This window comes from Corvus hawaiiensis, chromosome 6, assembly GCF_020740725.1.
Source record: "Corvus hawaiiensis isolate bCorHaw1 chromosome 6, bCorHaw1.pri.cur, whole genome shotgun sequence".
NCBI classification, from domain to species: Eukaryota; Metazoa; Chordata; class Aves; order Passeriformes; family Corvidae; genus Corvus; species Corvus hawaiiensis.
This window is the reverse complement of record NC_063218.1, coordinates 17,498,630-17,525,125: the sequence shown is the minus strand read 5'-3', so window position 1 is coordinate 17,525,125 and position 26,496 is coordinate 17,498,630. Positions and strand designations below refer to the sequence as shown.

General features: G+C 44.4%; 1 protein-coding gene across 3 annotated transcripts in view; it reads right to left on the bottom strand.

Moving 5' to 3' along the window:
- Positions 1 to 26,496, bottom strand: part of FOXN3 (forkhead box N3) — a 212,436-nt gene that overhangs the window by 153,877 nt on the left and 32,063 nt on the right. The window contains exon 2 of one of the 3 annotated variants that reach the window (XM_048305694.1): positions 19,954 to 20,104. The exons of 1 other annotated variant lie outside the window; for it this stretch is intronic. The gene's annotated coding sequence lies outside the window, so the exon portion shown is untranslated. The remainder of the gene's footprint in view (positions 1 to 19,953; positions 20,105 to 26,496) is intronic. One more of the 3 variants, XM_048305693.1, reaches the window with a different exon arrangement.

Here is a 26,496-nt window from a genome sequence, read left to right as displayed (position 1 = left end):
ACGCAAACCAGAATGGCCAAACCAGCTGTGGCTGCTCTTAGTCCCGTGCCCGTCCCACTCTGCTGCCAGCAGGAGACGACAACATAGACAACCAAATTGGTATCTCCCTCTCCTCTGATAGCTCTGCTTTTCATTTCTCATCAGTAACACACCCTGTTATACAGTTTTTTTCTGTGAATTATTTCAGGACTGTGCTTTGCAAGCACTGGATTAGGTGATTATGTCCTACTTCTATGAGGTACTGATCCCCAAAGGGAATGTGCCCAGCTCTATGCAGACAGAGAGCACACTCAGTGCAACAGAGGCCCGAGCCAGCCCAGAGGGATCAAACCACTGCCAAATCTTGTCTCTGCAGAATCCCCTGCCCATATGCTTAGACTGTCTCTTGCCTCCACTCTTGGGAGTACATTTGAGCAACCATCTAGACTTAGAAGCAAGTAGAAACAAAAGGGAACCACAACATCCTCTTGTCTGGAAGTCTCTAAGGAGGTATCTGCTATCCCCTGCACAGTACAGTGTAGGGACAGCCAAACCATGGCATGTGCTGTAAACAATGTCCCAAAGATAAACTCACTGTCCAGGAGGCTGAACTTCTTCAAAAGAGCTCCCCTGGAGTTCACTGGGATACCTTTTGCAGAGCACTATGCAGGCATTCCTCTGGAGACATCAGATTGTTTCGGTTTGGTTCTTTAAAGAATCATTTTTAAAAAGCAAAAGTCACATTCAAAATATTTAAACTTCCTTTATTCAAATTTTTTATTTAAATGAATGAAAATGTACCAATAAATGAAAACTTGTCTTTTTATCCTGGACTTCTACTCCGCAGAACAGGGACACTCTGCCCAGAAACATCTGTAAGACTGTTATACAGTATTTCTTCTATTTAAGTAGGTCACCTGACAGGGGAAAATATCTATGCAAAATTTCACTGAAGCTGACAGGTTTCTGATTAAGACTGGCACCTGGCAACAGCTATGGATTTCCACACATTTATCCCTCCCATCACAGAAGTCATACATCTCATGCTAACTCACACACTTATGGAAAAAATCTGCATACATTAATACAAAATGTAGCAACTTCCTTCAATGCTTTCAGATCATCCTCTAGAAAAACAAAATAGTACGTATCTCTAACAGAGTTCTGAAAGTGGATCAAAAATCCTATATAAGGAGAGACTACTGTATTTAGCTCTAATTAATTTGACTTCAGTACAGATATGCTGGAGCCAAAAATAAACCCTAGACTGTTTGACTCCCATTTTCTGTTCTAGCCACTGCACCACATTTTGACAATGATAGGTACTTCACATAAACACTGGCTTCTCACAGTACTACATATTTTCAGTTCCTTTTACAAATCCACTCCAAGTGGCTGCCACATAAACGTATTCTTTGAATCACAGAGTCCAATTTGACACTTTGCTGAACTGCCACCTTATACAACTCTTGCGATATACTAGCTAATTCTTAGGATCTAAATATATGGGTTTTATCAGAACATATCTATCAGAGTTTATTACCCTACTGACTGCTGCAAGCAGAGTGCAGCATTAGGCACAGCATCCAGAAACACCTGCTTCAATGCACAGAAATAGCAACGGGACTTCAGCAAGAGGTAAGGTCAGGGAAAACACCAGTAAGAGAAACAACCCAGTATGGCTGCCACCAGTTCCATGGAGACCAGGTCTCACCATTAAGTGTGTCAATTTAAGGACTTTGAAAAAAACCTCAAAACTTTACTTGGACATCAGTCTGAGGGCCCAGAAAGGGCAGGTCTTTCCAAACTGGCACCAAATCCGGCACTCTTTATTCCTGGTAAGATTTTATTTACATTATTGCAATTCAGGGTAAGGATTGCAAGATGTAACACTGAGATCAGACCTCTAATCCTGCCTCTCTGTTTACTGCATTGATTGTGCTCTTTTAGACTCTGATCTCACCATTCCTGCTTAGTGCAGGCTCCCCTCTGCTGGGGATGGGGAATTAAAATGGGATTCAACTGAAAAGCTGAGGCAGAGCAGGGAATGATGAAAACACATCATCTCCATGAGCAGCCATCACCATGGCTAAATTTAGAATGTAGGCTCCTCAGGCAGAGAGATGATCCGCCATCCCTGTGGGGCACCAGTCACACAGTGCTACATAAGTACTAAAATAATAATTGATGATTAATTAATAATGGCTTCCTTTTCCTCATGACCATCTCAGCTGCCATAAGAAATAATCATTTCCCTTCTTCTAGATGCAGATACAAACAATCATTCAAAAACTTATCTCCTCAGAAAATTCACTTTCCTATTCCTTTTCAGCAAAATATTTTCTGCAGCCTCGGACACGAGACTCTGAACCATTCACAGGCACTCTGTTTAAGAAAGAAATACTAATTAAAAATGCCTCAGAAGCCACAATAACCAAAATAAACATCAAAAAGGCAAAGCTCAGGTACAGAAAAAAAAAGCAAATCAATTCATTCCCTCTTGCTCTATTAGCATGTAGTCTCTAAAGACAGACGTCTTTTAATAAAACCCAGTTTAGATGATGTGGGGAAGTACCTTAAGGATACCTAGGTTCCTTCAGTGACCATAGATACAGACATCTGACTCTGATCTTACAGCTGCCTTTTATCAGTGCATTGTTCTTGCTTTTGGTACACACCAAATGCTTTTGATATTCACTTTACTTTCTGTAGTTAGAAAACCTCCAGAAATTCAGCAAGCAACCCACTCCTTTTCCTCATCACCTTGTTCTGTCCATCTCTTCCTAATCCAGGGCAGCCTTACTGCACCTTCACCTCCTGCCAGCAAGCCCTCTTGCTGGTTACTGATTCATCACACTGTCCAGAAGATCCCATAGCTACTAGCCCCCCTTGTAACCTCCTAGTTAAATAAATAAATGAATAAATAAATAAAACTCATTTGTTCTACATCTGCCATATTCTATCAGCATTCAGCCCTCAAACTCCAAAGTTGGTGTGTGCAGCCTGAGTTCATCCCTCTCCAACTTAGCCTGTGTTCTAAATGTCAGATTCTACCAAAGCCCTTCCTTACCAATGATACTACTACTACTCTTCCGCCACATCCTTTTTTCTGTTGGTTTGTCTTCAGGCTTTTTCCCCAAATAACCAGCCTTACCTTTCCCAGCTGCTCAGCACTGCAGGTGTCAAGCACCTAGAAAATCCTGACCAAGCCTCAAAATCCCATTTAGTTTTCAAGATAATTATTAAGATAATTATGCTTTTTAGATAAAATTGTTTCCTTGCAGAAGAAAATTTACATCATCCAGAACATAAACATTTGTCTATGAAATTTCTTCATGGTATTTTTACTGATAATGAATGCCATCTCTTAATAATCCCCCAGACCCCCTTTAGAGACAATTATTATAAAAACAGATCTTCCTAATGAAGATAGAGTTACTGAGTCCAGAAGTTTCAAATCCCTAATCAGGACAGCTGTGAGACTCTGTGCAGCAGTTAGTTTTAAAATCAGTTCTAAGACGAAGTTGGATGGCTTTCTGGAAGGGAGGGATGCTACAGCCCACAGACGAGTGAACCCTGCGGGGCGCACTGTGTGTGGCGGCAGCTGACTGGGGCCTGCTGGGTCACAGGCAGCACAGGCACTGACGTGTGCGTGTCACACAGGCACAGCAGGACCCACAGCACGTGAGAACATTGTAGGAGGAAACAAAACAACCGGAGCCCCCGGTGCAGGAAGCAGCATAGGGAACACCTCAGGGAGCCCTGGGGCCAGCCCAGCCCTAGGCAGGCTGTGCCGGGCAGGCATGAGCAGCGCCCACTGCAAAGTCCTCAGCACGAACACACATGGTTGCAAACATGATAGATACTGGGATTCACCTGGTTGTCCTGCACATCCTGAACAGCAGCCTGGATGTGAGAAACCACCTGTGTAAATATTTCACCCCAGGAAGTAGTTTCTTCACACTTTCAAAGCCCATAGCAGAAGGATGGCACCTCTCACCACAAACATCATCTCATGCACTGGATGATGTTCACCACTACACTAATTTTAAAATTCCTGGGCAAACAAATGAGAGCCCACTCCTTCAGCCCAGATCCTGCAGCTCCCAAGTCCTTCATTCAGGCAGAAGGCTCCCGCCTCCTTACCCAAGGACAGCATCAACAAATGAGTGCAATTAAAACATAGATAATGCATCTGAACATGTGCATTCCTCATTTATTTAACAAGCACAGTTTAGCTTTAATTATTTATGATAACACTTTAGAAGAAACTAGTAAACACAGTGCTGTAGACTCTACAGAGTCTGCAGGAGACTACTTCATGGTCTCCTGCTTGGGAACCTCTGCTGGGACAGGGACTCAAACCTCACCTAGCAGAGGAATTACAAGGTGCAAGAAATAGGGCAAATGAGGATAGTGAGATTGTATTTGACTAAAAACTTTGCATCAACATGAATGGTCTTACTCAGAGTTGTCTGTGTTGAAACCCTCTCACCTCACATGCAGGCTGGGTAGGTCCAAGTGGCTCAAGGACTCTTTAGACCTACTTACTCCTCCTCCCTGTCCCACCAGGAAAATCTGGACTTCTTGCAAATCACTGCATTTACTGTACAAGTAGCTAAGGGGAAGGGGATGTCTTGGTCCACTTGAGCCAGGCAATGTGGGATCAGACCCTGCGCCCCAAAGGCCCACAGGCTGTGTTAGGGCTGCAGAAGTCAGCAGACTGACATGCTGCACGTGCCAGTTTACTGCCAGCAGTGTGTTAAGGTCAGCTGGAGAAGAGCTTTGTTGGGAAGGCCAGGAGGAAGGAAGGGGCCATAAAAGGAAAGGGAAGGGGAGACCTGAATGTGAAGAAAGAGAAAAAAAAGGAGCTATGGGAAGAGTAGTAGGAGCACACAACCAGCCACCCCAGGAGCACCTGTTGAGCAACACCTCCAGGCCAAGGCAGTGTGACAGTGTGGCACATCTCTGGGCACCCCCTCCCACAGCTCTCCCTTCCACAGCAGCAGCACCAGTGTTTGCTCTAGCTGCCCTGATCCCACTGCAGGCAAAGGGACCTCCTGCAGCACACCTCGGATACCCCTCTGTGGACTTCTGCCATCCTTGCTAATTCAGCTATCTGAGGAGGAGCCAGAGCTTTCCTGTCTCTGTCCTTGTTAGTAAAACCCCTGTCCCTGTGGACAGTGCTCACTGTTACTGCTCTCAGAGACCACTGGAAATTTCAGTGGAGGGCAACACAGTAGGAGGGCCTGTTCTCAGTTGCACTGCTGCCTGTCAGCTGCCACAGAACATGCTGCTCTCTCAGCCTGGATTAGTGCACCCAAAGATGTAAAACAGAACGGTTTGAGACTGAAAGTACTCCGAAGTCCCTGCCTTCCTGAGATCACCGCAGTGTGTGAAGAACCTGTGGTAACTACCAAAATCCAAGTGTACCAGCTAATAAAGATTGTCACACTGAGCACTGCCAGGCAATTTCAGGACTTGAATGAAGAAGTACGTTCAGTTGGTTTAGATGGATCATTGGTGAGTAGATGAATAGTGTCTCTGCAGGCCCTGATATCCAACTCAAACCCATTCTGATGCACAGGTATACAGAAAGACAATGCAGCCCCTTCTAGAAAGCCATGCACAAACACAGAGATGTTCAAGTCTCAGGCCAACTTGGGATTGTAATTCACCAGGGAAACCTGAGACTAAGTTTAGCACTTACCTAGAATCAATTCTTTTGCCCTTACTCTATAAAAGTCAGGCTTCTTCCTTGATGAAAAAGGTGCTATGCACACTAGCTTTGCCTTTTCTATATTTCGACTTAAGGTATCACTGGCTGTATGTAATAGTTTCACTCCTGCAGAGCAACCTTCTGAAAAGGTCAAAACAAAACACTGGGAGCCAAATTCATCGCTGGTACAACTCCATTGACTTCAGCAGCATTACACCTGGGATAGATCCAGCCCTAACTGCCTCCATTATGGTAAGTGGAAAAGAAGTGTGCTTGCTGTCTTAACTTTACTTTTCAATTGATCTGTTCTGTTCTACTCTGTGTGCTTCATTGCAATCAATAGGAATATATCTACTGGAGAAAGTTACGGCACAAAACATCTGAATAGCTTTTAAAAAACTTGTCTTCTCGGTTTATAATGAGCGTCAGGGAGATGAGAAGGTAGCAGGCAGTCAGCCTGCACTCAAGTGCTTTATCTTTTAGAAGAGGATAGATGTAAGCAGCTACTGTAAATATTTTTATGTATAAGCTACATCATAACCAACAGAGATCTTCCTTAAAGATCTCCTCTTGGTAGCAAGCATGAGCTGCTAGTCCTGAACAACAATGTCAAACAGAGCTCAGATATTACAGGGATGGGCACTATAAATGTTTACAAGCAATTCAATTAGGCGGGAATAAACTTAACTTCTCTGGGTCTATGTTCACATTCATCATGTTCTGCTCTGCACCACACCAGCCATGCTGATAGACTCCTAGGCAGAGGTATGATTACAGGAATCTTATTTGTATTTCAAGTGCTTGTTTTCCTTTTCAACCTTCCAAAGCTTCTTCCTTCAATTCTTCTTTACATGGCATGATGGCACTTTAACACTGTACCAGTACCCACTGCCCTGGCTGAAACACCACCCAAAGCACCACTAGCTGAGCCATTTTTAATAAGTGATCCTGGAAAACTACAACAAATCAATCATCTGGATCAGCTTTGGTCATTGAGGATGTTATGAAATGAGATAACATTACCATGCTAGACAGCTCTTAGCATTAAATTGTAGTCATGTGGGTCTTTTCATTTGCCTTTTAGCATTTCACTTAAATCTTTGGTGCAGAAATACCAGAAATATCTTTTAATGCCTGCCATTATTCCAGGTTTTACTTTTTATTGCATTTCAGTGTCATGCATCGTTGCACTGGAAGCTTCTGAAACTATAGACTGTGCCTGGCAGCATGCAGGACCTCCCAAACTGGGACATGGGATGGGTGATGGGTTTGACCAAGACATGGAACAAGCAAAACTAAACTGCAGGTGCACTGCTTGAGCACACATATGCTATATAACATTTTTAGATGTGGGATTTGGATTTTGAGACCATTTACCAAGGGAGAGGCTCATCTGTGCTGGAATATTACTGTGTTCATCTACAGACACAGCATCTCCTCTGCTCAAGAAAGCTGTTTAAGGTGGTTCCTGAAGCAGCAGGCACTAGAGAATATCCATGTGCTACCTCTTCCACAAGATAAAGACCCTCTATCCCAAACTGGCAACTTATGCACTCTCTCACTGACTCCCAGTTTGAACGCTTTGTTGTGAAATTCAGTACCAGTTCTATCACACAGACCCTTCACCGTTTATCTCACAGAGCTCAGTCAGCACCAGTGACCAGGTCTCAGGTGCTAATGGCTGTCATGTAAAGGTTGCTTTTAATGTAGAATCAGTCAAGAAAAAAGCAATTATTTTAAGGAATACTATTGTATTGATTTCGTTTGCATCAGTGGGATGTCTTAGCATAATGGATAAGGCGTTCATGACCAGCCTGCCACAGTATTCCCTGTGAAAACAAGATATAAATAATGAGGCAAGAAGGATTTGTGAAAGGGGCTTTTTCTGCTCTTTGTATTTGCTTGTTCTTCTTTTAAACTGTGTACCATATTCTGAATAGCTATGCAACTGAGAGTAATTCAATTTTCCCACCACAATCAACAAAATGTTCTTGCCTTGATCACTCCACTTCGTACATTACTTTGTGGCCACTTCAGTGTCAAATTCAGCCTTCCCTGCAATACCCAGATGCTTCTAACACAATTTACAGCCTACTTAGAGACTACCTTCTTGGAAATAATGTTAATCAGGATAATTTCTCCTCTTACTTTAAGGAGCTCTTGATTGGGTGCTTTCAATCAGCTGTTAGCCAGAGTTACCTCAGAATTTCTCAAGTTCTTATGGGGAAATGAGACAACGCCATTTAGCAGTCAGCATGTTTAATGGATCACGCTAATCTCAGGGAGGGCCTATGAAACTCTAATTTGTCAGGTTTCATTACATTCAATAATGACTCTAATTTTCCTGAAGTGTTCTGCTCACTAGTAAATTATGTACCATGGTTTTGCACCCCATTTTCTCTAACTCTGTATTTGGAAAAATTGAAGGCATCTCGTTCTCCACAGCCACTGCTCAGAAGGGGCCTGAAAAAGAGGGGTTAAGAGTTCACTGTCAGATGTATTTATCTCAGAAGCAGGTATAATTCTTTGCAAACAGCTAAGTGTCAGTGCAAAACCAAGCTGATTCAGGGTAATAAAAGCACTTCTGCAAAGCTTTTAGGTGACACTATATCCCTCACAAGCTTTCTCCACCCCTACGTCCATTTTATCATCCGATACCATCATTACCTTGACCAATCTGCACATTATTTCCTTTCCAAATGGATCGATTTTAAACCAGCCCATCTGCTAATGCTCGGCACAGGTTTGGGTGGTTCTCCTATTGTTTCAATTATTTCTTTGAGGAAAATTCAATCCTGTTAAGCAAACGGTGCTTTTATCTCAGCTGAGGATGCAAGAGCTGTGGTCGCCACTGACAGATCAAGAGCTTCTTACGAAACCCGACTTTCAGCTGTAGCACCCTCAAGTGACAGAGGTGTCCCAGTTTAGCTCATTACAAGTAATAGACAGTGTTAGCTATAACCCAGCACATTAAACAGTTGAGCTATTAAAATTAACCACATATTTATGGAGGGAGATGTGCCATCTCAGCAAATGATCTGGTGATCTCCCTGGTTTTGATCTGCTGCGGCAAAGGAACGGCCTCCCAAAGAGCCAAACAAAAGGTACATACAGCTTCACTCCAATTTCCAGGGGCTAATTCTGGTTTGGAGGGAAATGTAGCATTGATAGAGATTTGAAACTGAACCTGTCAGGTTTTCTCAGATGTCTTTGGAGATTTGGCTTGGCAGTCCATAAGTAATGCAGAGTGTGCAGATGAGAAAGCCCCAGGGAGAAGAGAGTGATCACAAAGGAATAAATAGAGCAAAATAGATGATCTTCCATTTGCTGCTTGTGGGGCAAGTCCACTGTACTTTCATACCTCTTCACTCCGGGATAACAGTACCTATGTGCTTTCTAAACAGAGACTGAAGTGGCTCTGTCCACAGCCATTCAAAATCCTCTTTATAAGGTACCATATACTGAATGGGGGCAAAGTAATTTGATTATAAATGTCTGCAGTCACATTTTAAACTGTACAATCATCTCCCAGGATAATTTTATGTAAAATTTTGTCAGCTATGCTAAGGAACAGTGTTTATCAAGATCTGCCTTTCACAGAGTCCAGCGTAGCATTGCTGGAAATAAACACCAGCTTGGTCAGAGATTCTAATTTGCAGGCTTCTTATGCCAGCACTTACATGATTTTCCCAGTCTTGCTCAGATATGCATGAAGAGCCCAAAAGAACAGCCTTACTGTAAGCATTAGACCAAAGAGTGTCACTTTCTGTTCATTATTGCCTTTAATACACCAGCCTGGTGCTGGAAAGACCATTGTGTTGTCACCAGTGAAGCCCTGAGCAGAAAATATAGCTTTCCTACACCTGGCACTTAGAACTTGTCCAGAATAAATGAGGAGGAACTTAACTGTAAAAAACGTCACCAGAACCCAGTCAGATGACAGAGCACCATTTTACTTGAATCCTTCTAATCCCCAAGAGAGTAGCTGCTGGGAACTAGGAAATTAGCCCTGTTCAAAGCAAGGGATTCAAATGTCTCTTAAACTTGTAAATGGCTGAAGCTGAATGCAGACTTTGTGTCTCTGCCCATCACCAGGTATCTAAAGATGCCCTGGTATGCCAAAGCAAATACAGTAAATAACCCCACTATTTCTACATGGCATTATCATTCCTGATTTGAAAAAAGCTTTTCAAGTGAAACATGCCTTGCAATACCTGAATGCAGAAACAGCTTTCTGTCCTGCAGTGTTTTGCTTAAAATGCTTCAAATGGCCCTTGGTTTCTGTGCCTGGGGCTGATATACACTCGCTTATACCAGCAGCTCCTAGGCTCGAGCCCTCATTGAGGAAAAAGCCAATTTGTTGTTCACTGCTTTAACATCAACACAGCAAGAATCAGAGCACTTCTGAAATATCCCCCATGATTGTGTTTGTGACTCGGGCACTTGGGAAATTCACGCCACTTTGAATGGTGATGTTTTACTGGGAGAACATCAGAAGCAGCAAGATGTCTTATATTGACATATTGGTTCCACTTTGTTACACATACGGGATCAAAGTCATCCCTGGCGGAACTCCATAACCTTCAACAGATGGGATAAATTTGGCCCCATATGCCCGTAGCAGCTGGGGACTACAATTGTTTTCCTATTTTCAGCCATATTTTGAGGATATGGAGCCTGATTTTCTCCTTGCAAAGCAACTTGAGATTTTGGCATATGTGCAATGCGAGGCAAACAATTTGTATTATCATACATGGCCCTGGTATAATTGTTAGGGTCATCTGCAGCACATACCTAAATTTTAAATTAAACACGTGCTATAAATAGCCTAGGAAGAATCAAGCTAGAGATTATTTTATCAGACGCTCAGCAATCTGTTCGACTGGCTGTCCTGCTCACTAGACATGGCATCAGAGTCCCTTTTGAATGCAAAATTTTGTTTTCTTCATGTAGCTTCTCCTATCATCCATTGTATTCATATAGACAGAAGCAGTTCGTAAATACCATTTCACATTCCAAACAATTTGCTATAGGCAACTACCTCATTGCTTTGTTCAAATAAATTTACATAAATCATTATTAGAATGTTTTATCTTAGCAACTTTATTTTGCTCCCAGAGCACAAATTAAATGCGTGCATAAACCAGAATATTTTAGAGGGAGTTATTCCTGAATTGTTTATGAGACAGTAGACATTTCCACCTAATTTTTCATTCATAACGTAATTTCTTTAGTTTTCTCTGCATAGTTAAAAAAGGCACATCTAATTTGCTGGGTTCTCCCTGGAAGTGCGCAATAGAATAGATGGCTGTGCCGCAATCTGTTCATCCATCAGCCAGTGCTTCCTTTGACTCACTCTGCATTCTGCTCAAAACACTTTGTGGGAAAGGCCAGGAACAACAGTAAGTCCCACTTGCTGCTTGACATGATCATATTAGGAGTAAACTGTTGTTGTTAACCAAAATTTGCAAATAAAGTCACTGGAAAATAGATCTATTTCTAGTAAATATTTCTGTGTTTGGATTAATTGAACAGAGCTCTCAGAGTCCTCGCTAGCTCAGATTTACAGCTCGGCATCCACCCATGCATCTTGTAACCAAAGGCGCTGTTCTTGTTAGCCTTACTCAATTACAAACACACACATCCTAATTGTGCTTGACTCACGGACCGCAAGGAGTGACTGGAGAAGAAAACCAGAGGTCAGAGTCACCCAGTAACTGTCCCTCAAGCCCAGCACTTCACCTTGCCCAGCCTGAAGGTGCAGCAGACCGGTCCTATGGCTGTCTGTGCCCTGTGCCAGGCTCGTGCACACTCGCCAGTGCCACAGGTGGGAGCTGAAAAACAACCAGCACCCAGCAGCTCTACAAACATCCTGTCCTGCTCATCTCCACCCTGTGCCCCAGAGCCAGCCTGCACGAGCACTGGTTTTTTGAGACCTGGAAGGCCCATGCGGGTCAACCTGGAGACACCAGGTCTCCACACCAGGCTGCAAACTCCCTGTTAAAAGACCAGCTGCAGCTTTTCCAGCAATGCTGCCACCACTCCCGCAGCTCCCTGGTGTGCCACAGGATCTGGCACCTCTGCACCACAGCTGTTACGTGCCACAGACTTGATGAGAACTTCTGCATGACCCCTTCTTCCTCCAGAAAGGCAGCACACCACGTGTCTGCTGTCACATTTACTCCATTTGCATGTCCTGTTGTAGGCAGTGCTGGTATGTCTCAGCTGCCAGCCCATCAGCTGTGCATCAGTTTAAACAGACATGAGAAATGCAGCAAAAGCAGAAACACAGCTGAGAAGTCTGTATTAGCATTCAATGCAAATGCTACCTGCCCCCATGATGTTTCATCTCACTCTTGATCTCAGAGATAAGCTGGAGTTGTGCAATCTGGAACTACATCTGGGTCAAGCCAGGGGTGTGGGAGAGGTTTAAGCCAGAGAATGTTCTCTTCCAGGGCCTCACAACTTTGTGCTAGCATAGATAACTCTGTTATTTGGGATAAAGGGTGGAGGGTGACTGCAGATAGTGGAAAAACCTCTTGCAGGTCCTTGCCTTTCTCCTTTCTGAGCACTCCTGTCCTCAGAAACCAGCAGAATTTCATGCAGAGCAGAAGAACTAAATCAAATCTCTTTGCTTTTACTTAGTCTAAATATACAGCATATCCTTATGGGTCTGGCCAGATCTGTTCTCAAACTAGCCTATCACAGAAAATTGCATCAAATATAGAGGCTTTCCATCCCACAGCCATGGTAATACCATGTGAATAGCAAGTAACTGAGTACTGGGAACCCAGTGAAGCTTCAGTAATACAGCCATGGAAGACGGCAATAATTTATCATCTCTGCTGTAGTCTAATCCCAGATGCACCATTTGCTAATTTATTTCCATACGTACCTGGCAGACAGATTAATCAGCCATCTCTCTCTGAAACCTAGATTGCACTTTATCCCTTTAGTAAGCAAGAGAAAGCAAATGTACACAGCAAAATAAGAGTCCCTTACAGAGGAGCTTTGTCAACCTTTACAGCTTGTGGTTTCCTTTTTCAGCTTAACAATAGCTTTTCAAAAATCTAACACCCAAATCTACTTCCACATCAGTGCATTTCTCCATCTACTGAAGGCTCTTTGCTAACGCTGGTGAAAATGAAGGCAGAGATAGAGAAGGCACATCCCTTAGATTTCTAGACTCAGCTGCAGAGAGCAATGCGGTCTAAGGAGAGGGCAGCAGCCCTGCACCAGCACCAGGGCCATCCCCACAGCCAGCAGTGACTCCTCTGAGCCAAGGAGGCTGTTTCTCTGACACAGTTTGCAGAGCAGCAAAATCAGGATAATAATATTTTACAAAACATTTTGAGCTCTACTGAACTAATTACTATTATCAGCAGTAATGTGCTTCTGATACACTTAGCCCTTCTTCTGGAAAACTCTGCAAAGGGGCCGCACTTGCTGGAGCTGAGCAGCTGTTAGCACTTCAGCGATGTTATTGGTAATAAATACAGCGTCAATTCTACGCCTGGTGCCCTTTAAGGATCTGTTTGCAATCCACTCTTTATTTTGATTATAAGACATTATCTGCATTAAACATAATTAGTCATATTATATCATTTGCCAATCTAAGCACAGTCACTTGACAAGGCAGGATGGAGCTGAATGGAAGCGCAGCACAGCCTGAAGCCCAAGGAGATGAAGGGAGTGGGAACTGGCACAGACCCAGGGAGGACACAGACTCAGGCATCCCCTGGCCACAGGCTTTTTGTGAGAAGGCTGTCACTTACACAGCCATGCTGTGACTCTTCCTTGTGTCAGAGACTGAACGGGAACACGCAAAATGTCATTATCAAACCATGGAAGAGTAATAAAATGATTGCTGAAAATGAAATTATTTATAAGCTTCAGTACCCTCGTAACAGTTAGAATAATCAAAATACATAAATATTTGGATATGCTACTGACAGATGGCGTATACTGGAATAATCATACAGAATATGTCAGCTTTCAGAATCAGCTTATTCCAGAGTTGGCATGTTTCAGGGCTTTCTGCTACTAAAATAAGCACCTGGTATTTGATCCTCCAAAAATGTATTTTCACAAACACATGGGTGTCTTTTGATAGAAAAGCTATTGAGCCTGTCACCATCCACACACAGTACCCAAGTAACAGTATGCTGCCACCAGCTTCCTCTGCTTTGCCCGCCTGTCAGTTGCAAAGGCAGTGGAGGCCTGTCTCATTAGAGCTGGGGTTGTCAGGACAGAGTGACAGTGCCTTGCCAAAGTGTATCTCTGCTCTGGGTTTGATCCACACGCCTGCGAGACAAACTGTTTCATTTGCAACCCCAGGAAGAACAATCTGGCTTCTTTTGCCTATGCTCCTGTGTCAGCAAGTTTGAAAAAATCAGGGCTTTTGGAGGACTCTGGCTGGAAATTAATGTTCATTAATAATGATTAAAACAATTACTGTGGACAAATATGTCTATTTGTGTTGGGCATTAATGAAGCAGTAGCCTGTGCCTTGGGCTAAGAAACCCACATGGAGGTAACAGCCCCAGGTGAAGGGAAAGAGAAGAGCAAAGGCCATGTCCCTGTGCTGCTGCTCCTGCCCCACACCCAGGACTGTGTGGAACAGGCTGGCACACACATGGGAATGGGGACGGTGTGCCTGCACCTCCACAGGGTTAATAACAAATGGCAGCCTCCTGCCTCCCTGGAGGAGACCCTTCCTCAGGTGGGTGTCTGAGCTATCACTGGCCCAGGACTTCTGCAGCCGTATCCTCACCTTAGCGACCCTGATACACTTTGGCCATGGCCCTCCCAGGTAGGAATTCCTCTCCATGAGAAGAGTACCTCCAGAAAGCACCACATAACAGGCTGCTTTAGCAGATAGTAAACAGACAAATTTTAAAGATTAATAGGCATTCATTTATTATGTTACACTCTCTTCAATTTTCCCAGACAATCAAATTGGTAAATTAAAGCCATAATTTTCCACCAATTAATACCAGATGTGACATGTTTTGACATTAGAAGAGTAAATGTAAGAGAACTGTCAAATACTTCATATTCCTAATGTAATACTGTCTGAATAGAAAACCTAAAATCCTCATGCCTCAGACTTATTCTGAAACACAGACACAAAGGATGCTGATGTTTCCAACTACTGCACCTTCACAGGCTGCACACTGCCCCCTCGACAGCCACTAACACCTTTCCCAAATGCATGTTGACTAAAAAGCCCAATCCCAAAGCAGTATTTATACCTGTAATATACCTGCACAGGACATACTGTCACAACATCAGAGGAGATGCCAATAAAAAGCAAGAGAAAATGCCAAAGACAAATGGAGATTATCACATGTTTTCAATGCAGTACAGGACGGGTTAGTGAGCAAAGCTTTCAGAAAAGAAAATGAAATACAAAAATCTTGTTTTAGTGCTTCTCTTTTTCAACAGTTTGTACACTAGGACACTCCTGCATCAGTTCCAGGTCAGTCTGCAGAACGCCACAGGCCCAGATCAGCTGTATTGTAACAGTCTGTGTTAATATAGCTGATCAGAGCAACCAGGTCAAAGAGACCTGCTTGGCACACATGGACTGGGGCACACACCTGCTCTCCATGGCCCTCTTGGTTCTCCCAGGCAGGCTGGACCCTACTCCTCAGGATCCAGAAGTGCTGCCAGCACTGTTCTGGTATCCAGAGAGGACAGACATGAAGCTCCGGGAGCAATTAAAGCTCATCTCCTTTAAACTCTGATCAGCTACAGTTTTGGGGAGGCGGGAACATACCATAGAATACCTCTCCTTTACTTCAATTGTCTCCATACTCCCTTTTTCCATATAGTCCCAGGCAGCAAAGATTTTTGACAGGCTGAAGGTGACTTTGCAAAGAAGGAAATAACCCTTTCACACACCACATGCCCCTGCCAGGCCCTCAGGCAAATCTACCTATGAATTTTCCCCATTCACACTGTGAAGATGAACTGGGATCACACAGTCTGTCATCAGTGTCACAGAGCCCTCACTCTGTCAGTTGTCCGCCACAACCTCCAGTTCTCTCTTCCCAAAAGCAGCAGGCAACAATTTCTGCAGACTTCAGGTTTCACCAAACCTTACAATAAAAAGGACTGAAAAGAAGAGGATGCCTGGAAACGAGAGGTCTTTTCCATCAGTGGTTGCTTTGTAACCTGAGGCAGCAGGCAAAGATCCACCATAATTACATCCCGTTGGCAAAGTCACTGAAGTAAAATGCAGCCAGGTGAAAATCACTCTCCCTCTTGTACCTCACCATGCTCACAAGGAACGGGCTTCCCACGCACAACCATATGTCATGTTTTACCAGCACAGCCAGGTAGCTGACAGGTTTCCTAGTGGCCAGACATAACCGGCCAAATCTGGTGCTCAATTCAGAAGTTTTTTTTCCTTGATTAGAAGACATGGGCTTTGATGCATTTTGACCCAGATTACCTGGCTTCATCAGGCTCCAGAAAAAAGCTGGACTGGAAAGGGGCTCAGTTAAAATTGCAGCGACATTACCAGAAATCTACAGAAGAGTCCCAGCGGGGTTTTGGATCCAAAGCAGACAGTGCAAAGCTACAATCAGCTGGCACAGAGGAAGACCATCCTGCCTGGCCCTACAACATTCATGATGGGATGAAATACAACCCAAGGCTCCAGAGTGATTACACAGCCTGTCCCAGCCTCTGTAGACACTTTCCTGGAAAGATATAAGAATAGGGCTTGAAGCAGAATTGGACCCCAGGCAGGAATATCCTCCTTCCAATCTTTTCCCATAAATAGGCAGTGGGGGGCAGAGGGGAATGGACTTTAAATGGTTTTGCAAGAGGAACCCAGATGAAAGCAAATCAGCTACAACTGAGAAAATCCAATCTACTTAACTGTCCTGCACAGAACTAATTTTGCCTGGTGCAGCTGTGACCTTCACGAACATCAGGTCAGCAGCAGCCTTACTATCTCCAAATGAAGGTAGAAGATAGTCGTCCCTGAGCAGGCCTCCACAATGTCAGAGAGAAAAGAGCTCTTTTATAAAGCACAGTCTCTGGATCAAGAGGCATGTTACAGAAAGATTACACTGCAAATCTAATCCCCTATCCCTAATGCTCAACAATCTGATACATGAACCTGCCTTTCATCAAAGAGATGGCGATTGCGGTATTGGGCAATCTGAGCAATGGGTAGGGAATGGGGTTGCCAGCTGTGTCAGCCAGCTCAGGCACAGGTGGATGGCCACACCAGCTCTTCCTGGTTAGGAGTCCTTACATACATGTTCATCCAGGTACACAATGCAGCACATCTGGTCAATGAGTTTTATTAAAAGGGTCTTAATATTTTCGATAATGCTGGTACAAACCATCTCCTGATCATCTTGTCTCCAGTTATTTGCAGAATGCCCATTGAATCTGACCGCTTTCAGTCTCTAACGTTCAAACTGACTTTTGACAACCTCATTTACTCCTCCCAGATAGGGGGACACAGCACAGGCCAGCTACAGAAAGAGTCAAATCTATTAACCTTTTCTACCCAAAAAGCAGGCCCACACAAAAGGTGGCTGCGCAGGTCCCACCTGCACAAGGCAGAGGTTCTGGTCAAGGGAGCCAAGTGACTTGTACCAGACTATGTTGGCCAGTCAGTGCTGCCCAGCTGAGGATGTGTTATTAACACATGCTACTGGTGTCACCCCTCACCTTCCAATAGGCACCATGCAGGGCTAGGTGGTGAGGCTATAAGGTGTGCACTTCTAAGCTCAACAGCCAGAAGAAAAAGGATCTTCCTTTCATAATCTTAAATCAGGCATAAGCTCAAAACAAGACAATATAGAAACATTGCTTTGAAATAAGAATCAGGCACATAAGCTACAAGAAGTTGCTTTAAAGTACTCAGAGCCTATGGCCTAAGAAAATGTTTAGTGGCCACTCCCTGTAGGAGTGATCTCAGGGTGCACAGAAACTACCTGTGTCACAGACCAATGGTTTTTAACCAGTGAAAATATTGTTATATACCGTGAACCCCATTTAAGTATCTGCAAATAGTAATGGGAGAAGTAAACCTCTTGTCAGGAGGTATAAGTTTGCTATACGAGGAACCCACATCACCAGTAAAAATTTTTAAGTGGTCCACAGTGGTAAGAGGTGTAAAACCACTGCTGGAGATGCCTCTGTAATTGGCTATGGGGCAGAGATCGACACATATCTCTGCAGCTGAAAAATTCATTGGGATGTTGACAAAATAATTTGGCCAAAGGGAGAAACATGCTAAAAAAGTTTAATCTTATTTTATTCATTCAGTTCCTGTCACTTTAATAGAAATAAAAAGCAGAGTTGATCACACGCTCCATGCCTGCACAGTACACGTAAGCACAGTGCTCACCACCAGCAGCGCTAGGATAGCCGTGACCTTTCTTGTTATCACAACTCGTTCTTATCACACCATTTGTTACCATACGCTCTTTTTGCAGGAGCCTGCACTCCTCCTCTCTGAACATGAATCCCAGACTGTCATCCTGAGAGAGCTGGGCACCTCCAAATCATGGATCTCCTGGCTTTGCCGAGAGATGTGTGCTAATGGATGGATGGAGGTAAAAGCCAAACTGATTAAAACTAGCACTAATTCACCAATGGAACAAACTACTACAGGAAGCAGTGATCAACACCTTGTCACCTCCGGCATGTCAGGATACAAATGCAGACAGCATTTAATAAAAGACCAGTTACTGAGTGTACTTCTCATTTCTATTATATAGGGTGTGATGCTCCCTAGCATAATGAGAGCTTCTCCACTTCAGATCTGGGACTCCATGACTCCTTGTCCACATACACACCAGACTGACTGCAGTGCTCACTTTATGATATACAAGAGATGTGAACCATTTTTGGACTTTTTCCAGATCAGCAAACTTTTTTTTCTTCTAGCAATCTCCAGTCTGGAATTCCTCTGCTTCTGTTGGAGGAGTTCTTGGTGACTCACATGTGGATTGGGAGCTTTCTCAGCCCACAGCTGAAGGCAAGGGTGTTAAATATTTAATAAAGAGACAGCTTTTCTCCCAAATGTTTTGGATAGCTGCTAAGAGAAACCAAAATACAAAAGGGTTTTAGCTGCTGGAATAAAATATCTTTTTCTCTTTCCAACAACCCAGCTGCCCTCACCTGGGATCTCTCCCTGGTGCTGACAGCTGTCCCCAGCTCCAACTCCTGGCCCATGCTTGCACCCAGGAGAGAAGCACACTTCAGACAGCCTCCGGCAGCCTGGCTTGGCTTCAGTCACTCCAGCTAGGAGGAGGAGGAATAGTAAAAGTAGTAGAAGTTTTAGCTGTAGTCTAAAAGCTGCTCTGGCCTCAGAAGTGTGGTGCTCCTGGCTGGGCCCAGCTGGTGCTAACAGCTGTTAAGCAGCAGAGATGGTAACAGTGGCGGGGTGTTCAGGGAGTTTTACCCTCTAACTGTTGCCACATAGCAAGGCACGGGAGACATGCACCCTCACATGGCCTGACTGGTTTTTAGTAACAGGAAATCAGTGAACATTCAAGAATTTCTACTTTTTAATGTCTAATTAAATATCAGTATTAAGGAAGTAACTGGACCTTCTTAGGTCCATGCTTTCCAACACCTAATTATCTGCTAACTTTATTCTGTATGACTATTATGTGACTATGTTCTTTATTTCCATAATTTCTACCTAGTTAAAATACTGCAAGCTGGAATGCAAAAAAAAAAAAGTGAAAGGAAGGATCACATTCTTGGACAGTGAATTATAAACTCTGTTTGGTATCTGCCTACAGACACAGCAGGATGAAATCCCTATTTAAGCATCAAACAGGATTTATTTAGGCATTCTGTTATCTCTGTTGAAGTATCAAAACAGCACATACCATTGTGCTGCTAAACCCTATCAGAGTTCCTGCCATATACGGGTGATAAGAGGTATAGACACTGGGTCAGGATTTGGCCACTGCTAAGCTAAAAGAGAGAAATGCGCTTTCTCTGTGGCTGTCCTCTAGTTTCATCCTCTGCTTTCAGCTGAGGGTACCCACAATCATCCTCAGTGTTACGTGTAGCCACTGATGATCTCCAGGACTCTGGACTTTTTATAAAAGTCCTGAAGGTGGTTTGCACCAAGCCATCCATAGCACCGACTTCTACCTCACCGGTTCATTTGCTGAGTATGTGAAAACTGATGAACTTCAACTTGTGCAGCCATGAGAGCAAGGACCTGTCGGTAGGGAACCCTGGGCTTCCGGCTGGACTGTCACCTGAAACGTGCTGTTATAAAGGTTACCTCCGGCATTTATCATCCACAGGGTGACAGGCAGGACTCGTCTGCTTTGGTGAACCTTCTTCCAAGCCAGTGGCACTGCATGGATGCAATCAGCGTGTCCTGCATTGTTCCAAAGTTGTCAACATCTGTCAGGAATAGTAAATTTTACTTTATCTTGTTTAGGTGGAATGGTTTTTCCATTAAAAGTTACGTAAATAATGCTAATAATGATAAAGAAAATTAGTTTAAACAGCATGGCAGCAACTAGCCACAGTTCTTACAGGGACTGGACAAGCACCACAGCACCACACAGCTACCAGCTGCAGCCCCAGGCCTGCCATCCATGGAAGGAGGGTGGAGAAGGCATCTGCATGGCTGTACCAGGTAAATTGCAGGACAGGACCCATAAACACAATAACAGTTCCTACTGGAACTCACGTTTTAAGACTGAAACATCATGCCAACTTAAGCCAAAAAAAAAAAAGCCAAACTATGACGAAACCAACTTGAAAGTTTGTTACTGATACAAACCAAACAGAGGAATAATGACTAACTCAGAAACATCAAGTAGAAGTCAATGTCTGCCTTTCACTGTACCTCACATAAATACACAGTCCTTTCTACCCACTTTGATGGCCGCTTCAAAAGAATCAAGCTCTCTGAGATATTTCACAAGACTAAAATCACAAATTCTGATTTTGCTTATGCCTTGCTTCTGCTGCCTAGAGTCTGCCCATCTTGTTTCAGTACAACATGTAACTGCAAGCAGAATGGGACCAGCCTTTCTTGCCCCATGGTGAGCCCTAGCCCTGAGTGGGTCAGCAGAGATGGTCAGCAGCTCCTAAAAAGAGGTGGGCTCTTGCCCATCAGTAACCAGCAGACAGTAGCTAAATATCTGCAGTTATAACCATGGGAACAGTTAACAGACCACATACACGTGCAATTCCTTGTATTTGAGGATCTGTATGTACGAATGGTTCACCTTTCTATAGCCTCTCCAAAGACTAAAATAACAGAATTTTCCCTCCCTGACCCCCCTGCCAAATCTCTAATTTTTGCCCGCTTGACTCAGAGAAGGAGACTTTGCTTGCAATATCTTCAAATATTAATAGTGAACTGCCAAGGCACATTCTTACTGTGATGCGCTTGTATAGCTCTGAGTAATTCCCACTGGCATTAATGAGAATGGCTTATATAAATCTCTTTGCCTCATCCCATAATCACGATCATGGCTTTAAAGAGGGCGATACACAATTTCTGTGTCTCCCCACTACAGGACAGGACAGTTCCCATATTCAAGTTCTCTGCACATCCCAGGACAGCCAAGCTACACCAGTCAAACATCACATTAGGGCATCACCCCACACCTATACCTCTCATGGAGCTAAATTGCAATCACTTTCCTAAGGAAAGTATTTTCTTTGCCTGGATGTAGCACATTGTTTGAGCCATTCTGAGCAGGTGGTTCTGCTTCGGAAATTTAAATTCCTACTGGAAGGAAGAGCACAAAAATGCTTATTTTTGTTTACTGCAACATCTCATTATAGCAGTTACCATTATTATAATTTCATGGCCCCTTTTCCCTGCCAGGAGAGCTTAGAGGGTTTCTTTGGTGAAGGAAAACCTTCCATCTCACACGGACTACCTTAACTCGAAGTGTTCATCTGAGGGCAATTCAAAGAGGTGAGACAGCGTTTGGTAGCAGCAGGTGAGTTCCCAGATCTCAGGGCTTGTAGGAGCAGCTGCCTCCTTCCCCACGCAGAGAACTTCCTCAAGCCATCCTGGGAAGCCTCTTTGAGGGCAAGTTTTCCCCAGTACCACTGGGATGCTGCAGCTCTGCACTGCCAAGCAGAGATGCCTGTCTAATTCTGAAACAACTCTATTCTTGCACTGCAACAATGCCAGCTCATCCAAGTCCAATTAAACCCCCCAAGAATGATTCACAGCAAACTGAACCATATTTACTTTCAGTTCATTATCACACTCACAACTGGTAATTTTGGAAATTTTATTTTCTGAGTTCAGCAGCAGGCTACAGGCTGCACACCTCTTGCTACTGTACATGCCTGAGAGAGATGTCTTTCTCTTTTCTTCGTCCCCCTCCCTGTTCCACCCCCTTAGAGGGGAATTAAGGCAGCAGAGAACTTTAAAAGCTCTGATGGTATCCACACCACAAAATCCTAAGTAACACACAAACCAGAGGAAAAGGCATCCTTAACCTGCTGGACCAGTCCCAGGATAAATGTTTGCTCTAGGCAAGGACAAGACAAGTAGGTTCTTTAGTATTTTTTGTTTAATATCCTTTTAACATGAGCCTGGACTGGTGCACAAATGAGCACAACTGCTCAAATGAGTCATACTTCTTTTTTAGGGCCTTGTTCTGGCAAAACTCCCACTGAGCTCAGCAGGGGTTTGGCAGAGTGGGAAATGAGGAGCAGCCCAGGACCCAGATCTGTGGGATGGGTACATGAACACAGGGCAGCATTTGATTAAATACATCCAAGTTTTAAAACCTGCGAATATTTGTAATCTTCACAAATGGAAAAACAATACAATTCAAACCAAAATGCTCAGAGACAACACAAAACCGGTGCTGAGATGCCAGATTGCATCGTTATCAGTTCTTAAAGCTCATGGTACCTTAAGTGCATTTAAAGGATCATAACTATTACAGCCCAATTACCACTGGAACCCCAGAGCAGGTGCACTCATCTAAACCAAAGCCTCAGAGAAAGCAATTCAAACTGAAATTGCTACAGGATTTTCAAAGTGTGAAAGGGACTTGTTGAGAGTAATTAAAGGCTCCAGGATGCAAAATAAAAAGGACATATCCTATCCAGACACACATGAAAGAAAGCACCACCTCCAGATACTCATTGCAGGAGGCGAGCTCCCCAGCAGCCGAGTGGGCACCCACAGAGGGCCAGGGCAGCCAGGCCAGTGGGGGAAGCAGGGGAATCTGTCTGCATGAACCCTGCCTGATACCATGCAGTTATCACGGATGCAATTAATGTGACAATTACTGGCTAATGTGCATGCTATCTCCAGGTAAACATGGTCTCCACCACAGGCTGGCATGGCCAAGGGAAGACCTCAGCAGGCAAAGGAGGGTGGTGGCTGGTAGGGAGATCATAGCCACAAATTTAGGGTAAGACACTTTGGTGTTATCAGCTGAAAGCACCAGGAGGTTTTGGGGAATGCAGAAACCAGCAGCAGAACAAAACAAACAGCAGTGCTGAGTCACACGCTAAACTGGAGTAAAAAAGAACCCAAACAACACACCCCCCCCAAGCACAGACAGAAAATAGAATATAACAAAGAAAGGCAATAGAAAGAAACAGGCTTCCCAAGATGTGCTGCAGGTTCAGGTAGGATCCAAACAACCCTGAGCCCACCCTGGGAGATGCTCCCCATGGCAGATAAAGACGAGAAATGGAGGATTGCTAATTGGGTTATGATACTTCTAATCTTTCTTCTGTTAAAGAAGTACTGCTGTAGGATGGTCTCAGGCTCTGGCTATGTCTGAAGGGAAAAAAAGCCATGCAAGTCGTAAGACTAGCAGTTCCAAGGTTATTCCAAGGAGACTGTGCTTGAATTCCAGGGTACAGCTCGCAGGGAAGGGCTCCAAGGAGCAGAGGAGCAGCAAGGCGGTATCCACTGGGGCATTGCACACCAAACGTTCTCTGCTTTTTGGTCACAGGAACTACGGCCTTGGTCCCCTCCCCTGCCCCAGGAGCCACAGCCAGGAAAGCAAGCCAAGGAAACCACAGGCAAAACCAGAATTTCACATATTTCCCCCCTTTTCAAGAGCCTGTCACATGCTATCTTGGGATTTTCACAGTCCACGGTGATGCATGGGCACTCCAGCTTAATCCCAAAAGTTGAAAAGAAACTTAAACATTGGAATAAATAAATAGCAATGCTACCCTGCAAAGAGTATTAAAGCATTAATTTCAACAGACGGATGGTGTGGAGGGAGAAGGGCTATGTACAGAAGAGTGGAACCAGGAGCTGGATGTGAATTCTTGACCCTGACATTTCTATACAGTGAAGTATCTCTTCTTCTCATTAAAAATGAAGGAAAGAAAACCAACAAACAAACAAAACCAAAACAAAAAACCCAAACCCCACAGCCCACAAAAAACAAAACAAAACATAAAACCCCAAACAAACCCACAAAAAAGCCCAAAACCCACCTTGCACCTTCAATTTTTGCAGTAACAGGGCTAGAAAAGTGGTACCACTGACAAGCAGGACCACAAGCTTTGCCACAAGCTGATAAATGAGATCTTTCAGAGGAGGTGCTGCAGTGGTAGGTTGTTTCCTACTGCCCAAACCCACCCAAAAGCTCCCACTGTGTTTTGCCAGCCCCGCACCCTTGGGGGTGCCACACCCCAGGGCAGAATGCCAGGCCCAAGGCGCTACGCAGGAAGGGACAGTGCTCCCCGCATTATCTCTCTCTCCTACGGATCAGTTGAGTTCACGTGCCATCTGACCAGACAATACACAGCAGCAAGGAAAAATTATGGGCATATGCCTAGATCTCTGACTGCCATAAATTTGTAATTTTATTGCAGTAATATGTCACAAAAGTGATCTGCCTCTGGCTGTTCCATATTGTGGAACAATGCTATCAGATCTCAAAATCCAAAGGAGGCAGGACGGGGCACAAGCAGGAGATGTGTGTCCTGCCTCCAGCACTCATCCCCTGCACTGGCCTCAATCCTGCACCCCAAAACCAGGTCAGGGAGATGGTGTGCGTGAGAATGCACTGCCCAAGGCAGCTGTCTTTTCCACCACCTTGTCTGCCCCATACCCTGGCTCATACACCAGAGGTCATGCTACTCCCGTTTTCCCTGATCTTCCATGTCTCCTCCCTACCTTGCAGCCCCCTGGACCTGAGAAGACAGGGCAGTGCTCGTGCACAGCCTGGGAGCAGTGGGAGGTTGAAAACTAGTTTTGCCAACAGTGCTGAAATAACTGGATTCATCTCTGGGCATATGGAGGTATCTTCAGGGAGAGAGGAAGCCACTGCTGGCCTCCTTGCCAAATTCCTAGTATTTATGGAGTATTTACATGTTGTGCATCTCAGGTTTCTCTTCTCCCTCTGGCTGCTTGCTGTGGCAGGATGACGCAGCCCGGCCGGCGGGGGCCAAAGATATCCTGCCCACAGGCTTTGCCACGCTAACTACAGACGGCCACTTTTAGCTATCTCAACCTACAACAGTTTTCTTCCAGATTTAAGCAGAATAGCCAACAAAAAATTAGCCACTTTTAATGCATCCATAAAACACCACAGCCTCCCGCTTGAGACCACAACAGAGTCCAAGGAGAGTTTATGAGAGAAAGAGCCCACCAGAGAGATGGGTTTCTCATTCCTGTTCAGAGACTGCTCTGAAGAACTGCTCTGAAGGACACAAGCATGAAAGCATAGGTAAGTATTTCTGACATAGGAAAGATGTTTTCCGAGAGGTGCCAGCCTCACTTTTTAAGTGAGCAGGGAAAATCTACCAGCCAAATGACCTCTGGTGCTGGATAGCCCCCACTTCCACTAAAAACATTTATCACCCTTGCTGTCAGAAAGGAAGCAGAAAAGATAAAAACAAAATCAAGCAGACAAACTCACTGACTGCCTGGGCCCAGAGGCTGGGTAACCAGCAGAGATTTCTTAGAGATCCTAACTTTGATTTGGGCTTCACCAGAAGAAGGACTTGCCCAGCCACCCCATGCAGTGGCTCATGCCCCAGCAGGAAGGGGGCCGCACAGGCTGGAAGGCAGCCGAAATGAGCTGCAGCTGGCACCAAGCAGAAGGAAGGCTCAGCTTCAGCAACACAACCCTTGACATCCTTTGAGGTGATGTTCACACAAAGAGATTGGTTATACTGTAAAATTACTCTTCCCTCCCAACTTGCAGTCCTGTGTTGAAACACAAACATTAAAAATAACACTCTGAAATGCTCAAAACCTCAAGCGAGGCACAAGCAGCCTCTGGCATCATCAGGTGAAGGACCATGACCACAGGTCGCTCCATGGGAAGACAATGAGAAGCCAGCAAGCACACGGCGCCTGGAGGCACCTCCTCGACCCGAAGCTCCCTGTGTGAGCCGCCGCCAGCCACAGACTCCATCTGCCTGGCTGTCCATCCCCAGGACCCAGACCCGCTCCACAGCCACAGTTTCAGACATGAAGACATCACAGCTTAGTCCCTTCCAGACAAAATGAACACTACCATGTTGATGTAACCATTGGCAAGCACAACTACGTTTACTTTGAACTGAAAAAACTCACTTGCATTCCCAAACTGAAGCCAAGAGCAATTCTGCCAATATATCCAGAAAAGGGATAGTCTTATGTCTCCCAGATATTTCCAGAAGATATTATGGAGGCGTTAGATCTCTATTAAAGTGTGACAAGAGCATAAAAATATATCACAATGATAAATATATATATATCTTCTCAACAGTACGTTTTTGAAAAGAAGCCAGCTGGCATACAAATAGGTGATGTATTGAACAGGTTACAAACAAATACATGTTCT